This window comes from Heterocephalus glaber, unplaced genomic scaffold (genome assembly GCF_053883595.1).
Source record: "Heterocephalus glaber isolate CG9 unplaced genomic scaffold, H.glaber_assembly_v1.0 deba00000768, whole genome shotgun sequence".
Classification (NCBI taxonomy): Eukaryota; Metazoa; Chordata; class Mammalia; order Rodentia; family Bathyergidae; genus Heterocephalus; species Heterocephalus glaber.
In genome coordinates, this window is record NW_028258162.1 from 13,140,039 (window position 1) to 13,161,664 (window position 21,626).

The 21,626-nt window shown below is 44.5% G+C and overlaps 1 long non-coding RNA gene across 2 annotated transcripts in view; it reads left to right on the forward strand.

Moving 5' to 3' along the window:
• The first annotated feature begins 730 nt into the window (after positions 1-730).
• LOC110344913 (uncharacterized) overlaps positions 731-21,626 on the forward strand; it is a 32,341-nt gene continuing 11,445 nt past the window's right edge. For both annotated transcript variants that reach the window (XR_015449700.1, XR_002387859.2), the window contains exon 1: positions 731-2,655. This is a non-coding gene — a long non-coding RNA (uncharacterized LOC110344913). The remainder of the gene's footprint in view (positions 2,656-21,626) is intronic.

A 21,626-nucleotide genomic window follows, 5' to 3' on the forward strand; every position in this document is an offset into this window, starting at 1 on the left:
CCGAAGCTGCTGGTCCAGGAATCTCACCTGAGGTGGAAGGACTGAGGCTCCCAGTCACAGATTTTCTCGGGGATGTGAAGACTGGTGAGGGACCACTTGCTGTAACAGTGGGGCCTGAGGCTGTTTTGGCCTGCGTATTTGTGGGTCTTGTTCGAGTGTAATATCCAAACCATACCGTCTAATTGGGCTACACTTTCTTTTGAGACGAAGGGATTGGAATGGCTTCAATCTCTTGTGTCCTTTTTTGGTGATCCAATGTGTGTACACGTTTCTTCTTTTGGACATATGACAAAGCAGGGAAGATGCAAAAGCACATCAGTTCACATACGCTTTAACCAAATTTTGTTCCGCTGCTGTGAGACTGTGTGAGCTTTAGGGTCACTATAATTCAGTTGTATGAGGAAAAATGTATAAAAAAATAAAATTGATTATGAATACAGGTTAATGCTCAAATCAGAAAGTCAGTGGTGGATCTGTGAATGAGTTGAGAAACATGCCATACAGTGTAATCCTCAAAATGTACAATGTAATTAAGACTTCAGAGTTCTCGGCCCGAGTGGCCTCATTACCTTTCATTATAGTGACATGCAGAACTTGTAGTTAAGTTCTCTCGCACCTTAGAACTCTGTTGGCACTTTGCTAATTATTATAACAGCAGTGTTTCTTGTGTGGAGACCTTTTAATGACAACTGACTCTTTTCTGAAATCATATTTTTAAAGGAAAGTATATTCAAGGGTTCTAAAAACTATTTAGGACTTTCTAGGGGATTTTGTTCCCTGGATTTTCCTCATATATGATCTCATTATCAAGAGGATTGCATAATATTCTAAGAATGAAGTGATTGTGGTTTTTAATAACTACATGGGAATAAAGAATTATTTTCATTTTCAGTTTTATCCTGAATGTCTTCATTCAAATAGCACTGACCTCACCATAACTCATAAGTCTATTTGTTCTTCCCAGTAATAAGAAGGAAATTGTGACAAAATCAATTCCTTTTAGACAGGAGACAGCCAGTCTTTGAATAGTGGCTTGGTTGATGTGAAGAACATCTTTAATTATCAGTGAGAACTCATATTAGTAGATCAAAAGTGTGGACAAAAGTGGTACCATCCTCACATGGCAGAAACACATGAGCTGGTGAACATATAGCACTTAGAACACTTACCTGGGACACACCAGGTGTCCAGCAAATATCAGGGACCTGACACCGACATGTGAAGGTTTGTGACAAACTGGATTGCAAACATATTTCTTTGTAAACATATTTTTAAGGGGAAACTCTGATAGATGATTGTTTCAGGTAGCTCTGTGTTGCAGTCAGGCTTTTGCCAAGGGAATACACTTAATATAAGACATAATTTATAGGATTATTTTATGATATTTACCCAAAAAGTCAAATACAAAGGAGTGCAAGAGATAAGCCGCACACTAGAGAACCTGTGCCTAAAGAATCCAGCCAAAGGCCTGGATCCCACAGCACTGTCCTGCGCAAGTCGCGCTGAAGGCCCAGAGCCCAAGGCAGTGTCCTCCACAAGTCCAGCCAGTGGCCCGGAGCCCACGGCAATGTCTCATGCTTGTCCATATTGAGGATCTGCACCTGGAAGGCCAAAGGCCAGGGTGGAAGCCAGAAAGCCTGTGCCATGGGGTGAAGGCTCTGCGCCACCAGGCTGAGGGATCCGCACTGGAGCCAGGAAGCGACGCTCACGGTGAAGACCAGAACTCCCCTAAGGAGAACAGCAGCCGCCCCCAGGGAGAGCGAGGCCCCAGCTCCTCCTCTGATGGGAATGGTCGAGTTCGCATCAGGAAAACCACCCCGAGCGAGCTTCTCCTAGGAAATTGACAGCCCCCCATCCTCCCCTCCAGTTCTCTCTTTATGGCCATTGGTAACAATCCCCAGGTGGGTCCTCCATGCCCAGATCACGCTGATTCAGTTCAGCCGGGTTTCACAAGTCGACCATCCGTTCATCCGCTGTGGAAAAATGTGGCAAGGGGTCTATAATTATTATACGCTAAATGTCTAATTCAAAATGATTATAATTCTCAATTTTTTGTTCATTGATATCATATAGAGGATTATGATTTATAAAGAAATTGCCTTACAACTAAAAGAACAGGTCATATCAGTGGTGAAATAAAATCTATGCCCATAGCAGATACGTATAATTGAATGTCTATTTAAATAAATATATATTTTTCCAAGAAATGCATGTATATTTCCTGAGTCATGTTGATTAAAACTTAATATTGTCTAGTAGTTGTCATTGGTAGTACAGTACCATTGATAGGAATGAAGTGTTTCACAGAACAAAGACAAAATAAAACCAGGCAGATAGTTGGTGTTATGGTTGGTATCTGGATGTCTCCCTAAAACCTCATGACCTCATGGTGGGGCTTTTGGGAAGTGATTAGATCATAGGGGCATGACAGTGGATTGGTCCACTGATGAATTTCCAGCTAATTGTGGTGTTGGGAGGTGAAGGCTGGTTGGAGGAGGTGGATCACTGGGGGCGTGGCCTAGAAGGGTCTATCTGCCTCCTGCCTTCTTGGTTCCTCCTGCCCTGCTTCCTGCTGCAATGCCCTGAGCTGCTTCTCCTCTGCCCTGCTGCCCCACCTTGGAGCCAGTTGACTATGGAATGACACCTTTAGAAACTGTGAGCCAAAATAAACTTCTCCTTCTTTAATTTGTGAGTGTTGGGCATTGTGTCTCAGAGACCAACAAAGTAACTAAGACAGTTGGTTCAGTGAAATCAGTGTACCATTCCAGATCACCTAAGACAAGATTCCATCTTGACACATAGTTTTCTCTTACTGAGATTACTGGACCATTCTTTCGTGTTTGTTCTGTGTGAGTGTGAAGAGGGACATAAGAGGAAATTCTCCAACATGTCGTGGGTGGTTTTCCATAGTTTATTTGTACACAGTGAAGTCCACACTATTCTGTCTGTGTAAAGATACATCGTTATGTGTACCAGGTGTGCTGTAGATGCCCAGTGACTCCAGAACCCCCTGGGTGTCTACCTGGAGAAATGAGCAGCCCAGATGCACCCAAGGATGAAGAAGAAATGGTGAAGGGATTGTTAGGTGCTCTGGAATCCGGTCTATGTTTAGTTATTTTTTAACTGTATGACATTGAGAAAGTTCCTGAACTTGCCTGTGACTTGGGTTGTTTATTCATCTTTGTAACAGATATTACACCAACTATTTCACAGGGGTATTATGAAAACAAACATAGTGATGCATGCAGAGTGATTAGAGCAGTCCCTTATTCTTCATAATCAATAGAAAGTAAATATTTCCTATAACTGCCACTAAGGTCATTTGTGTATAATGTTTAAGTTGCTTCCCAGCTTGCCAAAGTCCAGGATAGACTTATTTTGATTTGATTTACTAATCTTGGCAAACATTCATGGAGCCTAAAGCTTTTAAGTCACGCTGAGATCTCAGATTCTAATAAAGAGCTTAGTAATAAGAGTAAGGTAGCATGAGTTCAGTAAGGGATCAGGAATGTGTATGATAATGTCTGTATGGGTTGGATAGGAATTAATTCTTAAATTCTGGATCTAACCATTTAAATAAAAGTATGATAGTAATTATTTAACCATTTTTCTTAGTCAACTTGGTTACCATAACGCAAGATAGATGGTGTGAAAAACAGACATTTATTTTTCCCAGCTCTGGAGGCTGGAAGTCCAGGACCAAAGTGCTGTTCCTTCAGTCTCTGGTGGGAGCTCTGTTTGCTCCTTGCAGATGGCTAGCTTCTCACCCTGTCCTCCCAGGGAGGAGTGAGAACAGCCTCCACCTGTCTCTTCTCATAGACGCTAATCATATTGGACCAGGGCCTCACTCCTATGGTTTCTTTTAGCCTTAACTATTTCTGTAAGGATCCTGTCTCCAAATACAGCCACTTTAGGAAGTAGGTCTTTAAGAAGTGAATTTGTGTGTATGTGGGGGATAAACATTAGTTGTGTAGAATACTATTCGGGCATACTGTGAGTGCCAGAAATAGTGTCACTCAGAAAACCAGCTGTGAGACAGAAATGTGGGAATAGCATGAGTATCAGGAATGAGTGAAGCAAAACCAGTCCCAGAGAAGGGAGCAGTGATGCAGCTGTCACTTAGCACTGAGCTCCGGATGGTGCTTCAACAGTGTTACCAGACAGAGCACAGCTACTGAGACTCCTCCCTGTATGAGCTGTGGTCAGCTGAGGGAAGTTCCTGTAGGGACTCAAATGTGAGCTGCTGTCAGACCACTCCTGCCGCAGGGAGAGCAGGCCTTGTGGGGCACCACAACAGGCACAGAAGAAAACCTTGTTCTGCACATGAATATGGTTTAGCAGCCCTAAAAATTCTTTCTGGATTTTGGTGGTCAATTTATCTTATTGGCAATGTACTTTGTCAAGTTGCTTGTAAAAATTCTGAGAAAATCTTATACACATGGACTGACACCCAGTTGTCAAGCAATGCTCTCTCTGATTGGTAATAACTGTCTTTAAGACAAGCTTGAAGGATCCAATCAGGAGACAGAAGTCACTCTCGTTTTTGGAATTCTGAGCGTTCCGTATGAAAACTTTCTAACTATTGGTAAAATTGTTAACAGAGGAGGAGATGAGAACCCTCCGGTATCATACAGCCAACAGTTGCAAGAAATAGCTTCCACCTCCAGGTGAGGGTACAGAGGAAAAGTTTGAGATGAGCAAAGCTCAGACCCCAGAAGAAGAGACCCTGCACAGCTTCGAGGCGGGGCTCTGCACAGGATGTACCTGGCTGACTGGCACAGAGCCTTGGAACCCAGTAGGGCCCTTGGAGCCACAAGCCAGGTCTTTAAAGGGGACACCTGGGAAGCAGCTGGTGTCAGAGGGAGGGGATGAAGATGGTTCAGATGTGTGGGAGGACTCCACAGCCTGGAGCCAGCTGCTTCTAGAAGGAAGACTTGTGCTACCAGAGGGAAGCAGCACTACGGGGCAATGGTCACAGAAGCAGCAAGCCAGGAGAGAACCCGCAGGCAGCAAACACCAAGGGGCAGTATGGCCCTTCTCCTTCCGTTGGCAAGGTCTATCCAGGGCTCCACTGCCAAAGTTTCTGTGCAGCTTGCAGGATTCTACCTTCAGCGTTATGAGAGCCACGTATGCAAGGCAGCGTGTTCAGCTGAGATAGTAACTTGAAAGTGAGGGGAATAATAAACATTTTAGTGAGAAGCAAAATCCCAAACATATTGATAGTTTCCTTTATAAAATCATAAGGGCAGTCATGTTTCGAACTTCAAAACTTGTAACTATTTATTGACAAAATGATATGATAGATCTCTCTGATGTTAAATAAAATATGGCATATTATTTTGTGTTAATTGGAACTTACTAGCATTACAGTGATGAATGGGTATAATTTTACTTTATGGGTAGAGAAAGATTGAAGAGGAAAGTAGCACTGATGATCTAAGAAATGGTTTCAGACGAGTTTCTCTGTTTCATTCACAAAAAGAATTTGATGCCTGTCTTACAAAATCATTCATGCTATTCCTTAACAAAAATTTTTGAAATGTTGAAATGTGGTTTTAAGATTCAGGCAAATCAAACAAAGAAACTGGAAACTATTATAATTTGGGGGATTTCCACATAATTGGGGTTCAGGGAAGAGCAGAGGGAAGCAACAAGAGCCGCAGAGGAAGCTCAGAGCAGTGGTCACCTCTCAGGGCTGGGAAGGAGCTGATGAGGATGGCCGCGAAGTTGTCCCCGGGCTGCTCAGCCAGAAGCTGTGGATGGCACTGTGCCTGTTAAGAACACGGAGTTGTCAGAGGCAAAAGCCAAGGCCCAGTACTCATGAGGAAAACACAACGCCAACTGCTTTGGGTCAGGAGTTAACACAGTCCCAGGAGCAGAGAGCAGATGCATTCCTCCTCCAAGAGAAAATGGGTCTAATTTGGGGGAAATGAGGAAAAGAACACATGAGATGGAAGAAGGTTGACATCATAAGAAAGTGGGGGAGCAGAGTTCTGTGTGAGAAGCCGGGGTGGCGCAGGGACCGTGGGGAAGAAGGGTATTAGAAGAAGTGTGCACGCAGCATGGCAGTGGCAGTGCAGACACAGAAAGGGGACCAGGGGCTCTTTCACGCGTGTCACACTGCACCGTGGGCGGCACGTCTCTGTGCCAAGGGGCTTGGGCTATGGGACTCAGAGAAGCAGGGTCCGTGACTTCTCTTTTTTTCCTTAAATTCTTCTATTGGTATGTTTTAGGTATACAATACATTTACAGGGCCGGGGATTTAGCTCAGTGGTTTCACCGCCTGCTGTGCAAGCACAAGGACCCGAGTTCAATCCCCAGTACCAAAAAAAAAATACATTTCCATATATCATTGGGTGTTTGTACCTGCACATGATGCATCTTGGTTCTTATTTGTTCCCCATTACCTGTGCGCCCTTCACCGGCTCCACCCTTCCCTATTTACACAGAGTTTGATTCCATTTTTTTTTTCTTTTCTCATTATTTTTCCTTTCCTTTCTTCCCTTTCCCCTTCCCCTACTGCCACCCCTCCACCTTTGGACCTTTTCCTATTTCAAATGATCAATTATTGATTTTAATCATTTTCATCCTTATTTACACTTTCAGTTTCTCACACTAGAGAAACTATTCGGTATTTACACATGGGTGTCCTATTTATTTCACTTAAGAGTATGGCCTGGATATGCATCCATTTAGCTATAAATGTCTCTAGTTTCTTGTTCTTTATGGCTGAGTAGTGCTCCATTTTATGAAAAAACCCACATCTTCTTTATCCAGTTTCCAGTTGATGGGCACTTGGGTTGTTTCCAAGCTTTAGCTATCACAAACTGTGCTGCTATAAACATAGGTGCACATATATCACTGTGATATGATTCTTTTAATTCTTTGGGGAAGATACCCAGCAGGGGAGTAGCTGGGTCAAATGGGACTTCCAGTCCTAGTTCTTTGGGGTATCTCCATACTGATTTCCACAGTGGTTGCACCAGTCTGCACTCCCACCAGCAGTGGAGCAGGGTTCCTCTTTCCCCACAGCCCTGCCAGCATTTGTTATTGGTTGATTTCATGATAGCAGCCATTCTTTCTGGGGTGAGGTAGAATCTCAGCACTGTTTTCATTTGCATCTCTCGAATGAACAGTGATGTTGAACATTTTTTCATATATTTATTTTCTCCTTTTACTTCTTTGTCTGAGAAATGCCTGTTCATTGCAGATGCCCATTTTGGAATTGGGGGGAGATCTGATCTTTTTCAATTCTTTATATATTCTAGATAGTAGCCCTTTGTCTGAGGTACAGCTGCTACAATTTCTTTCCCCACATTGTAGGTTGTCTCTTAGCTCTGCTGGTGGTTTCTTTTGCAGTGCAGGAGCTTTTTAATAAGATGAGATCCCAGTTGTTGGTGCTTTGTGCTAGTTCCTGTGCTACTGAGGTTTTGTTCATAAAGTCTTTTCCTATGCCAATGTCTTCAAGAGTTCTACCTAACTTATCTTCCAGCAAGTTTAGTGTTTCTGTCCTAATATTTAGATCTTTAATCCATTTTGATCTTAGTTTAGTGCATGATGACAGATATGGGTCTAGTTTTAATCTTTGGCAGGTTGAAATCCAGATTTTCCAACACATTTATTAAATAGGCTATCTTTCCTCATGAGGGTGGTTGGCTCCTTTGTCAAAGATGAGGTGAGTGAGTATGTCTGGAGTTGTTTCTGCATCTTCTAATCTATTGCACTGATCCTCGAGTCTGTTTCTTTGCCAGTACCATGCTGTTTTTATCACAGTAGCTTTGTAGTATACTTTGAAGTTGTGGATTGTGATACCCCTCAGCCATGTCTCTGTTGCCTAGAATTGCTTTTGCTATTCTAGGTCTTTTCTGGTTCCAAATGAATTTTTGGATCATTTTCTCTAGTTCTGTAAAGTATATTGTTGGAATTTCAATTGGCATTGCATTGAATCTATATAGCAGTTTTGGAAGTATGGCCATTTTCACTATATTGGTTCTTCCTACCCAGGAACAAGGGATGTCTTTCCATTTTCTTATATCCTCTTCAATCTTCTTCTTCAGAGTGCCGTAGTTTTCAGTGTAGTGGTCTTTTGCTTCCTTGGTTAGATTGATTCCTGGATATTTCATTTTTTTGGATGCTATTATAAAAGGCATTGTTTCCCTAATTTCTCTCTCAGTGAGCCTGTTATTTGTGTACAAGAAGGCTATTGTTTTTTGAGTGTTGACCTTGTATCCAGCTACTCTACTGAATCTGTCAATTAGGTCTAGAAGTCTTTTGGCCGAGTTTTTTGGGTCTTCTATGTAAAGTATCATATCGTCAGCAAATAATGACTGTTTAACTTCTTCTTTTCCAATCTTTATTCCTTTTATTTCTTTCTCTTTTCTAATTGCTGTGGCTAATGTTTCCAGAACTATATTGAACAGGAGTGGTGATAGTGGACATCCTTGTCTTGTTCCTGATTTTAGCATGAAAGTTTTCAGTTTTTGACCATTTAGTATGATGTTGGCTGTTGGTTTTTCATAGATAGCCTTAATCAAATTGAGATAAAGACCTTCTATTCCAATTTTCTGTAGCATTTTTATCATGAATGGGTGTTGGATTTTGTAAAATGCCTTTTCTGCACCTGTTGAGATGATCATGTGGTTTTTGTCCTTGAGTCTGTTAATATAGTGTATTACATTTATTGATTTACAGATGTTGAACCATCCTTGCATCCCTGGGATAAATCCAACTTGGTCAGGGTGTATGATTTTCTTGATGACCCTCTGTATTCTGTTTGCCAGTATCTTGTTGAGGATTTTTGCATCTATGTTCATTAGGGAGATTGGCCTTTAGTTCTCTTTTTGAGTTGGGTCTTTCCCTGGTTTTGGAATCAAAGTAACATTTGCTACCAGGAATGAATTTGGAAGGCTTGCTTCCCTTTCAATTTCCTTGATGAGTTTAAAGAGTAATGGTAATAGTTCTTCTTTAAAAGTCTTGTAGAATTCAGCAGTGAAGTCATAAGGACCTGGGCTCTTCTTTGTTTGTAAATTTTTTTATTACATTTTCAATTTCACTCATTGTAATTCGGGTGTTTAGAATTTCTGTATCTTCTTGATTTAACTTTGGCAATTTGTATGTATTTAGGAATTTGTCCATTTCTTCTGTGTTTTCCATTTTATCCGAGTACAGGTTCTTGAAGTAGGTATTGATGATCCTCTTTATTTCTGCTGGGTCTATTGTGACTTCACCTTTTTCATTCCTAGTTGCATGGATTTGAGCCTTTTCTTTCCTTTTTTTTGATAAGGTTGGCTAAAGATTTATTGATTTTATTTATTCTTTTGAAAAATCAACTCTTTGGTTAATTGATTTTTTGTATCATTCTCTTAGTCTCCATTGCGTTGATTTCTGCTCTGATCTTTATAATTTCCTCTCTTGTACGGGCTTTGGGTTTGTTATGCTCTTCTTTATCTAGGAGCTTGAGGTTATGCATTAGGTTATTTAACTGAATTCTCTCTGTTTTCCTAATATGGGCATTCACTGCTATGAATTTCCCTGGTAGAACTGCTTTTATTGTGTCTCATAGATTCCTGTAATTTGTACTAGCATTATCATTTACTTGTAGAAACTGTCAATTTCTTCTTTAATTTCCTCTGTGACCCATTGGTTGTTTAGGAGGGTATTATTCAATTTCCATGTGTTTGTGGGGGTTTTGCAGTTTGTTATGTCATTGATCTCCAATTTTATTGCACTATGGCCTGATAATATAGAGGGGGCAACTTCAATTCTTTTACATTTACTTAAACATGTCCTATGAGCTAGCATGTGGTCTATTTTGGAGAATGACCCTTGTGCAGCTGAAAAGAATGTGTATTCTGATTTTGTGGGGTGGAACACTCTGCAAACATCTATTAAGTCCATTTGTTCAATAGCTTGGTTCAGTTCTAGAATTTCATTGTTAATTTTTTTCCTAGATGATCTGTCTATTTGTGATAGTGGGGTATTGAGGTCCCCCACTACAACTGTATTAGTGCTTATTTGGTTTTTCATGTCCATTAATATTTGTTTTGTGTAGTTTGGGGCATTCGTATTTGGTGCATATATATTTATGTTTGTCATCTCTTCCTCTTGGATTTCGATAATTTCATATAGGTAACCAAATGCAATTGGTATAGCATATAGTTTTTGCCAGGGATTTAGCTCAGTGGTGCCGTCACCTGCCTTGCAAGCTCAAGGTCCCAAGTTCGATCCTTGGTACCAGAAAAAAAAAAAGGAGAGATTTCTTACTATCTCACTACCTTATAGTTAATACACTGTATTCTTATTATGTTATCTTCATTAGAATAATACTTGTATATGACTTTTCTGAATTATTTAAGAAATTTAGCTTTTTGGGGGTAAAGCTACCCCGTGTGCCCATCTCCGGCAGATAGTGACAGAATAGTGGTTCTACGTAAAGGAGGCAGGCAGCTCTGCAGCAGGCCCTGGTGGCTTCCCAGCAAGGCTGGCCCATTCTAGGGAAGTGAAGGGGCCGACCGGGTTGGTGACCTGTGGCCGGGAAGAACGGGCTCTCCTGGCGTCCAGTGCAGCTCAGAGCAGTTCTTCCTCCAAACCGCTCCCCCTTTATTTGCTTGTGTCTGGGGTCCACACGGGTGAGAAGAATGACCGTGTGTACAAGAGGACGAGCCTAGATTTTCTCCTTATCGTTCACGCTCCCTGCCTCCCCATGGCTTGAACACCCAGTAGTCAGGTTTTCTCTGTGGGGACCAGATGGGCTGCACTGCACTGCACTGCCTATGAGAGGGGTCCAGGCCATCATTTCGGGGCTGCCTTTGGGACAACTTTCTTTCCAGGTGGCAGCGAAGACAGCACCTGGACTCTGGGTTTTCACCTGGCTGCATAAGTGACACCGCTCACTTTGCCCCGGTGGTTGATTTTACGTTTCCTTGCTTAGCGTGGTGTGTTTCTCGTAAAGGAGGGAGTCTGATCTCTGCTTACCTGGATACTAGAACCTTGTATTAGCGCTATGGTTCTAACACGCAGGCAGATTGGAGCATCAAGGAGGAGAGGGAAAAGTACCTGGTGACTCAGCCTGCCTCAGAAGATGGGATGACGGCTTCACTGTGCTGCTAGTTTGCACTGGAGCCCACTGGGCCCCGCCATAGCCACCCTCTCAGCCTGGCTGCTGGACGAGGAGGCACCTTCGTGTCCATGATCCCTTAAATATCAACTTTTAAAGAAAAGGCTGCCTTAAAGCTTCTGTTTTCTGAGATACTTACCGTTTTTTATTCATACTTTTTTCCATATAACTTGACCCTGGCGTTCCTTCGAAGATCCTAGTGCTTCCTATGTTCAGAAATTCCGCAGAAGACCTGAGATTGCCTCCTGTATTGATTGGGGCAGAGTTGCCTGGAGCCGCCTGCACTTAGAGAGAGGGGTCCCTGGTAATTGTTCTGAAGGTTGAGAAAATTTCAGAAATTTAGAAAAAGGATTTTGACCTGAGGGTCTGAAAGGCTAATAACGCTGTTGGCAGATGAGGTGATGTTTCTGTTACCTCACGAATCAGATGTGCTCTCTTTGGGAAAACTGCTGAGGGGCTTTTAAGCTGCACTTTTCTAACTTCTCTCGAGCCAGTCAGCCTCCTGCACTCGGGCTCTCGGAGGACTTTCCCCTGTCTCTCTGCCTCTTGCTGGGTTTTTCCTATTACTAATTATGTACCCAAGAAGGTAATGATTTCTGATGTTCTCTCTTTAAATCTTTACTTTCAGATCAGCAGCTCAAAGCCGAGATAAATAGGTCAGTCATTACTGACGTCACGGGGAATGGCATTCCCCACCTGAGCCCTCCTGGCCTTTGCACAGCCTGATAGAAAACAGTGCTGTTAAATATGTAAGCAGGGGCAGCTCATTTTAGGGACAGGTTTTAGCACAAGAATGAGAAGAGATCCTGAGCCACAGGATCAGGGAATAGAAGAACTCATTCCTGGGGAACCTGTGGTGAGCCTACTGGGAGGGGTGCTCAGCGCCGCTCTGCATGCAGCGGACCTCAGCCCGATTCCAAGACGCCTCACCTCTTGGTGCGTGTCTCTTCCTCTGTCCTGGCTGGTGAAGCCAGATGAGCTGTGAAACGCCTCGAATTACAAGCAGAGGAGCCTTTTTTAGCAGATTATGATCATGTCTTCCACGGGCTTGCTGTGTTTCCCATTTTGTTTTGTTTGGTTTTCGTAGCCTCAAACGTCCAGCATTTCAAGGCGGGTAGGGGAAGTGCCAAAGGAGCACAGTGCCTTCCTTCCCATGTGAGGATTTCCCAGCAAAATCGAGCCCCTGGTCCAACATCTGGGATGGGGCGCAGTCCCTGCAGTTCTGGGGTTGTGAAGGATGAGACCCGAAGGCTAGGCCGCCTCAGACACCAGCTGCTCTCACCAAACTCTTTAAGGCCTTCCCAGACTTCCTTCATTCTAGTCCCCAGTGTTATTAATTCATTTATTCATTAAACATGCATTCTACACACAAGTATTGTTCACTGGGGATACGGCCATAAATACATTGTTTTTAACCTCAAGCCAATCCTCAAAGAGTTGACAAAATCAACAGATATTCAGGGCAGTCAGATGGCAGGGCAGGGACAGGTCCTCCCAGGCAAGGCCGTGCAGGGCCTACTACACGTCCTGCATTAGTCACTGCGCCTAGCACGTTGGGGTCTCCGCCCAGAGATGACTTAAATAAGTGAATGAATTGGAGCAGAGGCTGGGGCTGTGTTCCATGAGACCAAAGGTATTAGTTATGTGCTTTAGTCACTTTTCCACCGCTGGGGTGAAATATCCAACAGACACAGTGTAAAAGAGGAGAGGTTTTTTTTGCATCACAATTTCAGGGGGTCCAGTCCGTGGCTGGCTCCAGGCCAGAAGCAGCACGAGGAGGAGAGCTGCTCGCAGAGAGGGCTGCAGCCGGGAAACAGGTGGGGCGAGCTAGACCAGCAGCACACCCTTCAGGTTCGGCCGCCAGGGCCCGCTTCGGACAGGCCCTGACTCCACATGGCTTCGGTAAGACGGATGCATGGGGGACCTGGGCCAATCTGCTGATGAGAACTGTGTCCCGCGACCCAGCCACGTGAGGACTTCAGAGGACACTTTAGAGTTAAGGCATCTTTAGGAAAATGAGAGTGGAAGGAAAAATAAACCACGCACATTTGTATTTTCCCTCTAAAATCATATCTTTACTTTTTGTTCAAATTGTGATTATATATTTCCCGTCTAAAATACTGAGTTATTTTTGACATCAAGAGCAAACATCCAATTTTCCTTTTAACTTCTGCACTCATCATGTCTTGCTGGAACTGTGCACCCTCTTCTCAGTGTTCTTGACTGAGCCAGTTACAGAGGAATCTCAGCTCACAAAGGCTTTTGTTTGTGAAGAATTTAGTTTGCAAACGAAAGTGTTTGGCCAAATTTTATTTTTATTTGTGAAGTCTGCATCAGCTGACACATCAGCACAGCTATCTTTCCAGCATGAACACAAACGTGGCCGTCTTTTCCAGAATCGTGGAACAAGTTCATGAACCGAGGTACCACCGTATTTTGAATGACTTGTACATGATTTAGTTGTAATAAAGAAAATACCAGTAGTTATCTGTATACATAAAAATGTTGGAATAGCTGCTCCGAAAGCTCTACTTTCACCACCCACATATCTCAGTCAAATGTATAAGTATTGAAATGGGTTAGTGAATACATTTTTAAAACTTTATTCTGCTCTGATTTCCTGGGTTATTCCTGAGCTCCTGGTTTAAGGCATTAGGATTAAGATTCAAATCAAGTAAATAAACTAATGATAATTTCTTTCCAAGATCAGAGGCAATCTTTCTTTGAACAAGTTTGTTTTTCCTAATAGTGGTATTTTCTTTTTATACACATTACGCTTTTCTTATCTAAAACATCATTAAAATGTTGTTGTGAGAATGGAAGAGTGGAGTTGAACTCCTTTGACTGCACATTCTTCTAAGAAATCTCAGTTCTGCAGGGCCCAGCATTGTCTTGGTCCCAGCTGACTGGGGAGGATGGGCCACCCCTCACCTTGTCTTTCTCAGAGCCCTTGTGCCATGCCACCACCTCTGTCCACATCACGGACTCTGGACAAGGCTGTGTTTCAGTTCTACTTGGATGCGTGTTGGCCTGAAGAATGTTTAGCAAGAGGGAAGAAACACAAAAAGTCACAGTGGACCCTCGAGTTACGACTGGCCTGACAAATGAACAACCTGTGTTATGACTGGAATTTTAGTTTTAACTTATGAACGAAGTCTTGAGTTACGACCCCAATGCCAGCTACTTGTGTTTCTAGATGGTCTCATACACAGATTTAACCCCTAACGAGTTCTGGAAGGAACCTGACAGCATCCTCTCCTGTGTGGGGTTGAGGAATCCTGGGCCAGGGTCTCTCTAAGGACACTGAGATCTGCTATGTACAGGAGAGAGGCTCTGAAGGCTGTGGAGAGGAGTCTGAGCCTCAATTGACTGACTTGAGTTACAACCAGCCCTTGAGATTGAATTGATTTTGTAAGTCAAGGATCTGCTGCGGTTTTACATGAGGCCAGATAATCTCAGAAGTCATTTTTCATAAATGGCCAAGGCTTGACTTCACCTTTCTCTTTTCTTGTGGCTGTCTGCTTTGATGACACCAGGATATCTGCATTCCACGTCACCTAATTACCACTTCAGTGAATTTTGCCATCAGTAGTATAGCCACCTCTCACTCTTCTGCTCTCACCTCTTACCTCCTTACTTCAGGAGGGCGTAACCCTACAGACGGACCCCGTCTCCTGTGTCTTAGGGCCTCCTGTCAGGACCAGAGGGGAACTAGGGCCGACTGGCTGCCTCTGGGACACAAAGGAGAATGGCCGCACACAGGGGTGACTGCGTATCAGGGCAAGTTAAGGTGGCGGAGGTTCAGTTGTTCCCCAGAGGTGCCCTAGTGGGTACTGGGAACCAGATGGACTGTGTTACTTTGATTGCTTGTGCCCGTGTCTGGGTGAATAAAAGCGAGGTGAGCCAGGCCGGGGCTCCTCTGCCTGCTAGAGGTAGGAGTCCCTGGGGCCCCGCACGTTGACCTGACTCTGTGTCTCTCTGCCATTCCTCCTCATTTGCCCCCGGGTCAGGGAGAACAAAGTTTCGGGCCTAGGTTCCTGAGCAAGGCCGTCCATCCAGGAGAGTTGGCCACAGGCGGCCCAGCCTGGGGCTCAGACCCGGGCTCCCCTACAGTGGGCACCTGAACAGGGACCAGAGACCAAGGTCGCCTATAGCCTTCAATGTTTCTTCACATTGTATTTCAGCTAAAATGCAAGTCCTTGTCAAAATAGACGGTCTTAAGTACATATGTAATTTCCATCTTCTCTTAAGACTAGAAATCTAATAGTGTGAAATCCAAACTTCTCTGGGGTAACAATTGGCCAAACTTACATCTCTCCTGCACTCCCCACTGTTCTGAGTCCCCTTTCTGGATCCAAGCCCCACTTGGCCTCACTATGGCACTTATGCACACACTTGTCTTACTCCCAACTTATGCTTTGTATCATGTAACCTTCTTGTTCCATGTAAACATTTGAGTTTTCAACCTCTACTCAAAACTCCATTCATAAAATTATAGTCTGAGGTGTTTATGTAATGATAATTCAGTTAAGTCGCATGGCTTTCCTTCGGACTGTGTCACAGTTAAATATGAATATTTCCAGTGTCTTCTACAAGAAGCAACTGGTGTCATTGGTGTCATCTCCCCCACCTAACACAGGACCCTTTCTGTGAACATCATTCCACTGACTCGAGGCAGGTAACATTTGGTTGGTACTTTATATTTTATAAAGCACGTTACAAATGTATGAACTTCTTCAATCTCGAGACAATTCAGAAATCGAGGTTTTATCATCTCTAGTTTATAAATGGAAAACAAGTTCAATGAAGGTTAGCAACTTGCTCAAGGTCAGACATTAGAAAATGATAAAGCTTAGACTCAATCTGAGGTCGACTGGCTTCAGATCTGATCCTCTTTCCACAGTAAGATCCAGCCTCCTCCATAAAGTCTGGTTTTTCATAGTTAAAAATCTTTTGTATCATTGTTAAGTCAAATGATCACAGACATCTGATCAGCCTGACAGAATGGTCCAGTTCTTTAAAGACAAATACTGTGTGTGCACAAAAACAAGGCAAAGGGGAAAAAAATTGCTGTAGTAAAATTTTCTGGGTTTGGAGATTTCTTGCAAAGATTTTTCAAAGGATTACCTTAAATTTAATATAACTGAAAACATATTAATATGATTGTACCCAATATGTTATCATATGTATTTTGACTGGAAATCCCTATTGATGGTGTGAAATAAAGCTATGATTATTTTTCAGTTTTCAGGTTTGATATGGATAATAGAAAATGTCCTTTACACAGTGTTTTCTGAATACATAGCTCTATACTTGGTCACTAAGAAGTAGTGAAAATAAATTAATTTCTTTAACCTGACACTGAGCTGCTGCTGGGGACCTGCTTGGCTGCCTGTCTCGTATACCTGTGTGAAGACGTAAGGTTGCCAAAGGAGAGCAGCTTGCTAATTTCTCTTACCTCCCTGTTACCTGCTGGGCTCAAATGCTCCACCTGGGTTCCTTTTGAGAAGGGCCAGCCTCCCCCACGTTGTGTTGTGCAGGGCTCTTAGGCCTAGCTCTCTAGCATCGTCTTCTGTCCTCACTCCACTGGGCCAGCATTGAGAGATTACGCTCCCTCAGCAGCATCTGTGCCCTCCCAAACTCGGGATGACTTCGGCTACTTCTATAGGAACAATTTCCTATCCAGTCTCTCTGTGTATTGTATTATTTCTCAAACACAAGTTGCCAAGACATTTTCCCTCCTTTATGACATTTTGGAAATACTATCTGATATGTAAACAGGCATTGCCGATTTTGCTAAAGTGATTTATGAAAGGTACATTGCTTTTCAAGTTCCACTTTCTTGAAGGTTTTCTGCTTCTGCAGTGGAAAGCTTTTTTTGCCCATATGGAGACCACTGCTTATAGCACACAGTAATGGTAGAAAATGTCAGTTCACTCTTGTGTTCAACAGGTGTCTGAGTTCATTTTCTGTAGCTGTTATTTACAAAGCATGAAGGTTTATGGAGTGCACGGTTCTGGAGTCTGGAAAGCCCAAGACGCAGCCAGCATCTGCTTGGAATCTGGTGAGGCCTTCTTACTGCGTCACAGCTTGGCGGAGGGCAGGCATGGCAGCCGGAGCACCTGTGCACCTGGGACATGACCTCTCCTCTAATAGAGCCACGACTGCCCTCACGGTCCCACCCGATGGCCTTAGGGCTTCCTTATTTCACTCCAAGTGCCCCACCTCCTAATGCCACTAACACGTAAGTTTAGGGAGCGAAGTTCCTAACATGTGAACTTTTGGTGGATACACTGGAATTGTAGCAAAGGATTTCTCTTGAATATAAAATATACAAATACACTAATGAGTTCCACATATTAAAAATGTACATTTTGTAAAACCCTTTTATATAAAGGGAAAGAAGAGTCATTTGTGTGATATCCGCCAACTCTGATTGTGATAGAATTTATTTCTGGGCTGTGATTTTCAATAGAACCATAAGAAATAAGTAGCTTAATCAATAACAGCATATTTCTTTCCGGAAACTGAATTGATACCAACGCATTCTCTTTTTTGGGGGGTACTGGGGATCGAACTCAGGACCTTGCACTTGCGAGGCAGGTGGCGGCACCACTGAGCTAAATCCCTGGCCCCCCAACCCAGTCTCTTGCAGAGGACAGCAAGTCATCTAGCTGAACTGTTTTTGATCTCTCTCTCAATATTTCGAAGAGAAAGGATCTTTCCTGGGTGTGAGAAACTTAGATTCGCTCAGGCTGCTTCTGCACCCCACAGTCAGGTGTTTCTGTCTCAAGATTCCGTGTGCTGTTTGCGTGGCTCACTCCTCAGCACAGGCCAAGCTTTCATATTCTAGCTGCCACCTGTTGGCTTTCTGCTGAAACACCTCAGTACCTGAAGAATAAAATGTCTCAAACTATGCTAAGAAGGTTTGAGAACACAGAGAACAGCTACTTGTTGGTCTTGTCTGCTCGCATTTATACCATGGCTGAGCTTTAAGAGATTCACTGACTGGGATGTTCATCGCTGCAGTAAATTAGAGAAAAACTGGATTGCTGGTTTCTCCTCAGCATCAACTACATTCAACATTATTAGCTGCAAGAGAGAATTACAAAAGGGGAAATAAAAGTTACAATATTTGTGGTTGCCACCTGACTTTCTAAAGGCGAAGGAAGGAAGGAAGGGGGAGAGAAAGGAAGGAAGGAAGGAAGAAATAAAGAGAAAGAAAGAATAAGGAAAGAAAAGAAGAGAAAAGAAAAGAAGGCCAAGCCAAATTGCGTGGACATAGCAGGGCTTCGGTTTCTAGCTGTCGCTCGGCTTTCGGATGGCGTCACCTCACTGGGCCTGCCAGGGCTTTCTGTCTGCCTCCTTTCCCCGTGCTCATCTTGTCTCCTGCCTTCCTGGCATGGCTTCTCTCTGCCCTGGCTCTCTGAGCCTGCCTTCAAAGCCCTCAGTCCTGCTGGAGCACTGAGGAAACTGGCGTGGAATGAGTGCACCGCGGGCCCTGAGCTGGCTTTGGGTGGAGGGAGCTTTGCTTCTGCCTTCCCTGCCCCCCCACAGCCTTTCTCAGAGCTCACCTAGGACAACGTTTCTCGGCAGAGCCCCATTCATGCGGTCAGTAGTTGCCATTAAACAGTGGCCGAGCACCAGCGAGGGGATTAACCAGGCTGGTAAAATCAGCACAGTACTAGACCGGTCCAGGCGCTGCCACTGTGGTCCTGCACAGAGCAGTGACAGGTGCCTGCAGGAAGGTCTAAGGGGCTCTCCTAGAAAGGGCTACTTGGCGTGAGCAAACAGCATGGATCGGGCCCACCCGGGAGGATGAGGAGGGTCTCTCTGGAGAAGGGAGGCGCGCCTTGGCCTTGCGGACAGCCAGGGAGGAACAGGTGGGGAGAGCGCAAAGCAGAACTGCAGGCCCAGGAAGGGAGTCCGAGGACCCCCAGCGGGCTCTGAGCTGCCGGCAGGAGCTGGGGCAGGAGAGAGCAGGGCCTAGGATCCCCCTTGGCTTCGGTGAGAGTGGTGCCGGGCTGGAGAGGAACAGGCCCGCCGGGCCGGGGGCGGCAGTCACCCGCGAAGGCAGCAGCCGCGGGGAAGTTCACAGGGGTGAGGACGGGCCACCCGGAAAGAGTCACCAAGGAGAGCTGTGCCGCTAATGTCATCTGCTTTTTAGAAAGGGATGAGTACATTGGTTCCGACATTATTGTCATATTTTCACTCACGTTAAGAATGTTTGAATATGGAACATAATCTTGGATCGTGTGTAGCGCGAATGCTTTGTCATAAATGATTGGGACCTACTATTTCCAAGGGATGTCTTTAAAGACCAAAACCAAGGACCCCCCAAGCTTCCTTCCTGAGGGCGCCGAGGCCCCTCAGCCGCTGTCTGGTCCTGGTCCGCTCTGCGCTGTGAGCAGCCAGCCTTTCCACAAGAAGCTGCCTCTCCCTTGGCTGACAGCGGCAGTCACCAGCTTCTTGTTCCTCGACGTGAAGCCTTCGTAGCTAACACTGAGCTGACACTTGGCTATTACTGTGAACCACAAACAGTGTGGGGCTTCGCGTGAACTGACTCACTTTACTTTCACTTAACAATGATTAAAACAAGGACGATTTTCATTATGGGGCAACTGATGCTGCACAGGTCAAATATTTTGCCCATGTTCGTACAACTCTTAAGTGGCCGAGCCTTATCCTAAACCCAGCTAGGTCAGTTCCAGAGTCTATGCTTGTGCTTATTACTCTGCACTACCTGTCTGTATGAGAATCGTGTGTGTGTGTGTGTGTGTGTGTGTGTACTGTTTAGCTGGTTTTGAATCAAAGGCTTTGCTTCCAATATAATGATCACATTAGCAATGCAAAAAAACCATGCTTATTATTTTGGAAAATTAGTAGGAGAATGGACAAGGCAGCATATATTTTCCAAAGACGGGCACAGTGGCGCCACCCACCGGCCGTGTTCTTTGGATGACTGTGCCCCTGAGGGGTGGGGGCTGTGTCTCCCTCCTGCTGGATCCCAAGCACTTCGTGTCTTGTGTGTAACTGAGAGATGACAGAAGCGATGCTCCCTAGAGTCTGAGGCTGTGACTGAAAGACAGACTCTCTGGAACACTTCAGCTAGAACCCTGAGGAGGTATGTGATGGTCCCACTTCCCAGCACATGAGGAGGAAGCCCAAACAGGCAGATATTGAAGGCACCCTAAATCTACATGAGGGGGACCTGGACGGCCCTCGGTTGCTCCTGCGGTTTTTCCTAATTCAGCTCTCAATTTATACAAACAAACAAACAAACAAACAAACACAACTAACCAGAAAGACAAACCAAACCCGCCCGAGCCCTTTTAAATTTCCTGATTCCCAAGCAAGTGCACTAAAATCAAGCAGTTCCTTTCTGCAGCTGAGTTTTGGGGTGACTTATTCATGGCGTTGGATAGTGAGAGCCAGGTCAATGAGCGCGATGCCCTGGCTGAGACTCGAGTATCTCGGGAACACTCGTGTGGGGCTCCTGTTGTGGAGCTGCGCAAGATGCTTTTCTTTTCACCAATTTTATTTCTTATTGATAAGCAAATCACACAGTTCATTGCTCTGGCTTCTTACAGTGTTGTCATGATTTATCTCTAATGAGACAATGTGCCCCTGAGAAAAGTAAGAATTGATTGTCAGATAAGAAAACAATATTTTAAAGTTTCCACAGAAAAGAGAATAGAGTGAAATGGAAGGGTTCAGGTAGGTAATTCTGGGAGAAAATGAAATGAAAATAATTGTTCAGTGCCCAGTATAAGGAGGGATGTGCTATTCTAACTGCCTGTTTACACTGATCTTTGTTTATCTATAGCTGTCTTTCACTTGCTCTTATTCTTATTTTTGAAAAGCCCTGAATTGGCTTTTCAGGCAGCCTGCCTTGCTTTTATTTAGCTTCACTGTTTCCTATTGCACGGTCCCGAGAAAGTTACCTAAAGAACCTCTCGGTTCATAGATACTGTGACCGCCCCACCCCGTGTTTCTCCTGAGACTGTCCCCCGTCCCACCCGTGTCTGCCCTTCTTTGACCACACTTGCCTGGCCTGGCTTCCGGTGTGGGCGCGGACACGGCACCCTTGGGCCCACGGTGTCAGAGTGGGGACTTCCCAGCCGGGTGACTGGACCCTGTGCCCAGAGCTGTGCTGACCACGTAACAGCACTGACCGAAGCTTGCTTGTCTTTGCTGACTTGCTGCCCTGGCTCAGCAGGGCCCCCCAGGGCCTGAGCATCTCCACTGTTCCCATCTGCGACCACCAGCACCAAATACGAGATAGAAGAGGGAGCGACCGACCAACTGACCAGCCGACCAACCGAATGCCCACAGGAAGCACAAACACCAAACCAAAACAAACCAAACCAAAACAACCGACCACAGAAACAAGGCTGCAGACAGATCAGTGAATGAATGAACTGGGGAGGAAGCAACGAAGCCTTGGGGTCTCTCATGAAGAGTGAGTGTGATTGTAGCTTGTGTACATTTTCAAGACTCTTCACTCAAT